Source organism: Martes martes (assembly GCF_963455335.1).
Source record: "Martes martes genome assembly, chromosome: 9".
Taxonomy (NCBI): Eukaryota; Metazoa; Chordata; class Mammalia; order Carnivora; family Mustelidae; genus Martes; species Martes martes.
In genome coordinates this window covers 14,394,495-14,399,264 of record NC_137896.1, presented here as the reverse complement: position 1 = coordinate 14,399,264, position 4,770 = coordinate 14,394,495, and the positions used below count along the sequence as shown (strand labels likewise).

At 44.0% G+C, this 4,770-nt stretch overlaps 1 pseudogene across 1 annotated transcript; it reads right to left on the bottom strand.

The window, feature by feature from the left end:
* Positions 1-3,717: 3,717 nt before the first annotated feature.
* LOC308348593 (peptidyl-prolyl cis-trans isomerase A-like) lies at positions 3,718-4,399 on the bottom strand (annotated as a pseudogene). Its single transcript has 2 exons — positions 4,127-4,399; positions 3,718-3,929 (listed from the first exon to the last, which is right to left on the bottom strand). The product of its transcript is annotated as a peptidyl-prolyl cis-trans isomerase A-like (transcript).
* Positions 4,400-4,770: the final 371 nt, after the last annotated feature.

Sequence of the window (4,770 nt, the reverse complement as noted above, 5' to 3'; positions counted from 1 at the left end):
AGTAAATGACCTCAGTGTTACATACTTCTGGACATCCATATTCTACACGGCACACTTTTCAAGGTAAAACTTAACCTAGAGAAATATGGGGCCCATAACATGATGACAGGCTTTAAGAACAAATCATGGAGAAAAACTCCATTGGTCCACATCACAGAAGAGTGACAAACTCTCTGCCAAGAAAAAAGTTCTCTTTTCTTTTTTTGAGAGAGAGAGAGAGAGAGAGCGCACAAGCAGGGGGAAAGGGCAGAGGGAGAGGAAGAGAGAGAATCTTAAGCAGGCTCCATGCCCAGCGCAGAGTCCAAGGAAGGGCTGAATCTTACAACCTTGAGATCATGACCTGAGCTGAAACCAAGAGTCAGACACTCAACTGACTGAGCCATTCAGGGGCCCCAAGATACAAGTTCTCTTGTGCTCATTCAGACTTCTAGACTCAAAGTCCTTCCAGGTGCCATCCTTGCTATATCCATCAGGGTTTCTAGACATAAATGCAATTCTGGTTATTTTGAGCAGAAAGGAAATTTATTTTTTAAGAATTTGGGTAGTTCACAGGATCACCAGAAGGACAAGAAAATAAGACTAGGAGAATGGCTGGGAATAAGGAAGGCTAAAAAGTTGGGGCCACAGTCAACAGAATGCTGAACACTTGTACCATCTTGCCCCATTGTGCCGTCACCATCATCCCTGCTACTACCGCTCCCAGAAACAGGATTAGGTTGTCTGTTGTCACTGCTTCTATCATAATAAATTCCCCATTGGCCTTTCTTCTTTGCTTACTAGTTTCCAGTTCAATGTCTGTTCAATGTGGGGATGTCTGATTGAGCCCAAGACAAGTGCCTACTTCCTAGCTGCAAGAGAGGCTGGGAGAATGCAAGTTGCAAGTCTATTCTTTCATACTCTCCACTGTGATGCTTCCAGTGGGACTCTGCAAACTAAGTTTTCCCTCATTCTTTTGTCAGTTACTTCCAGCAGTTCCAGTTAGACTCTGCATGGGAGACACTGAGAAGAAATTGACAGGTGAAATGAGGGGACATGGAGTTTCCTTCCTGTTTCTGGCTCTGGTTAGCATGTCTCCAGCAGCAAAACACAGTTACACCTCTATCCTCTGGATTCTTTAGGCACTTTCCAAGCCACATGCATTACACTGCCTCTGACAACTAGCACCAGTTGGCTGTATCTTCTGACTCAGTGAACCTAGTACCATTTGAGCCAGGTTCCCCTCAGAGGTCTGAAAATCAGTCACAGTGCATTTTAGAAGACTGAGTGCCAGCCAGACGGTCCTAACCTCTCTGTCCTGCCAGATGTATGAGCAACAGCTATGCCTGGGCCCCATCTATGAACTCCTAGGTCTATGAACCCTAAAGATTTTATTCTTTCAAATCTGGGAGTGATGGATGTATCTCCCAACCCCCACGAATGCTCATAAAGCCAATTTTCAGTATTAAGTCCTCTCTGTTTGAAAGACTGTAGTTTCTGTGTCCTTTACTGAATCTTGAGTGATAGAGTTTAACTTTTTCAGCTTTTATAGTAGAAAGCTGGTTTTACCTCATATAAATACTTTCAGGGCACCTGGGTGGCTCAGTTGGTTAAGCATCTGTCTTCAGCTCAGGTTATGATCTCAAGATCCTGGGATTGAGCCCTGCTTTGGGCTCCCTGCTCACTGAGGAGTTTGGTTCTCCTTCTCCCTCTGACCCTCCCCCTGATTGTGCTCTTTCTGTCTCTCTCTCAAATAATTAAATAAAATCTTTAAAAGAAGGGAGTTGAGGGAAATTGGACGGGGAGATGAACCATGAGAGACTATGGACTCTGAAAAACAACCTGAGGGTTTTGAAGGGGTGGGGGGTGGGAGGTTGGGGGAGCCAGGTGTTGGGTATTATGGAGGGTACGTATTGCATGGAGCACTGGGTGTGGTGCAAAAACAATGAATTCTGTTATGCTAAAAAGAATTAAAAAAAAAAAAGAAAGACTCCTGGTAGAGACTTCTTCAATTGTTAGAGAGAAGGGGGTGTGGGCTAGCCCAGTGATGGGTATTAAGGAGGGCATGTATTGCATGGAACACTGGGTGTTATATCCAAACAATGAATCATGAAACACTACATCAAAAACTAATGATGTACTGTATGGTAACTAACATAACATTAAAAAAGAAAGAATGGAATATTGACAAAACAACTGACAAATAGCCACTATATCCATTCTGATTTCCAACTCGGCTGTATAATCTGACAACACCTTGCTACCCTTCAAACCTGGATTTTTTCTCCAGTTTGTTATTGATTTTCTATGTGATCTTGGATGAGTCTATTTCCTACTAGAAGCTTCCATTTGTACATGGGTTTTAAAAAAAGGAGGGTGACTGGGGCTGTGGAACTCAACATTCCCTGAGTTTCAAAACCATCTCTAGCTTCCTCTAGGCATTTCTGGCTCTGGAAAGAGCTTCAAGGAGAGAATAAGAAGGAGAGGGAAGATGAGGAGTCCTGTATCTGTATGACACCCTGAGTAACACTTAAAGATTTCACTTGAGGTGTCCTCTGGGTTCTAATGGGCAGAGCAATGAGCAAATTGTTAACAAAGAAAAACATCTCCACTGAGGTCCTTATAAGGCAGAGGGTTCTCTGTGCTCAGCCCTTAGGGCTCTGAGTTCATTCCTGAGGACAGCAGGTAAGCAGAATCTGTAAACTTCAAGGCACATTTTGACCATTTCCAAGGACCACTCTGATCCATTGCCCTCTAGGACAGAATGATTTTGTTCCAGTCATTCATGTATGTCAACATTAATCAAGGACTGAAAGGTACTAATGGGACAGACAAGCATCAGGTGCCTACTAGATCTGGCTGGGTTCCTGAGCTGCCATAGTTCCTCAAATTGAGAAGTACTCTTTGACATTATTAACCCATCACCTTCATCATATGAATAGGAGACTGAGGTCCTGAGAGAAGCATCCCTCCACCCTACCCTGTGCCAACCAGGTCATACTTCAACAAAGGGAAAATCTGGGATTTGTATTTGGATATTTTTATTCCCAGATAAGTGCTCTTCCCACTTCCCTCTTCCCACAGGATGCAGATCAGTGATGACTTGTTGCAAATTTGGTCTAGATCATAAAGATGCACAAAGACAGGCTTCCTGGGAGAACAGACTAACTCTTACAGATTTGTGGAGGCAAACGCCAAGTAAATGAAGGTGATGCAAACACGAGGGCCACTTGGCTTGATGGTCACTCTGCAAAACTGCCAGACTAGCAGGACTTTGGGGTCTTCTGCACAACCTTTCCCTGATCCTCCCCACATTTAATGATTCTAACATTTTCTCCTGACCTCCTTCTATACAAGGAGCAGACATCAATAGACTTTGTGAGCCTTTATTATTTTTTCCCCACTGATGGATTGGCATTTAAATATCATGCAATTCACAGGTTCTGAAACTTTAAAAGCACTTGGCTGTACTTGTTAAAAAATGCATACTTATGGGATCTGGAGGACCCATCTTTAATTTTTATTTTGTTGTTGTTGTTTTGTTTTTATTTCATAATCATATTAACTCTGAAATCCCACTAGACTTGGAGGGAAGTAAGGAAAACATGGAATGCGTAGAACTGCAAGAGCACAAAAATTATTGGATATTTCAAGCAGTTGGGGGTGAGGGGTGCTCTCCTGAGCTACAGAAGGAATGGTCTGGTAGTTAAGATAAAACACAAGTCAAATTTATTAGATTTGTTAACAGTCAGCCATGGTGACCTTCTTGCTGGTCATCCCATTCCTGGACCCAAAGTGCTCCATGGCTTCCACAATATTCATGCCCTCTTTGACCTTGCTAAAGACCACATGCTTTCATCCAACCTCTCAGTCTTGGCAGTGCAGATGAAAAACTGGGAACAGTTTGTGTTGGGTCCACCATTTGTCATGGACAAGAGGCCAGGACCCATGTGCTTCAAGATGAAATTAAAAAAAAAACATTTTATTTATTTATTTGAGAGAGAGAGAGAGAGAGAGGTCACAGGTGGACAGAGAGGCAGGCAGAGAGAGGGGGGGAAGCAGGCTCCCCACTGAGCAGAGAACCTGATGTGGGCCTCGGTCCCAGAACCCTAAGATCATGACCTGAGCCGAAGGCAGAGGCTTAACCCACTGAGCCACCCAGGCACCCCAAAATGAAATTTTCATCAACAAATTTCTCCCCATAGACGGACTGGTCACCAGTGCCATTACAGCAACCAATGTCACCACACTGGCACATAAATCCTGGAATAATCCTATGAGAGCAGGAACCTTTACAACCAAATCCTTTCACCCCAGTGCTCAGAGCACTAAAGTTATCTGCTGTCTTTGGAACTCTGTCTGAAAACAGCTGGAAGGAGACCCAAACCAAGGGCTCACCATCCATAGCCATGTTGAAGAACATGTGAGGTTGACTGTAGATGGGTGACACAGCCTGCTCTGGGGCAGTGGCATCTGCAGTTCCTTGAGGACCTCTATTTTGGACAGCCCCTCCCCACCCCCAAGTAATTCTAATGTAGTATTTGCTAACAGCATTTTCAGAAATACTCATCAGTTTAACCAGCCTTTTAAAAAAAGAGATAAACAGGGGCGCCTGGGTGACTCAGTGGGTTAAAGCCTCTGCCTTCAGCTCAGGTCATGATCCCAGGGTCCTGGAATCAAGCCCCGCATTGGGCTCTCTGCTCAGTGGGGAGCCTGCTTCTCCCTCTCCCTCTGCCTGCCTCTCTGCCTACTTGTGATCTCTGTCTGTCAAATAAATAAATAAATAAATAAATA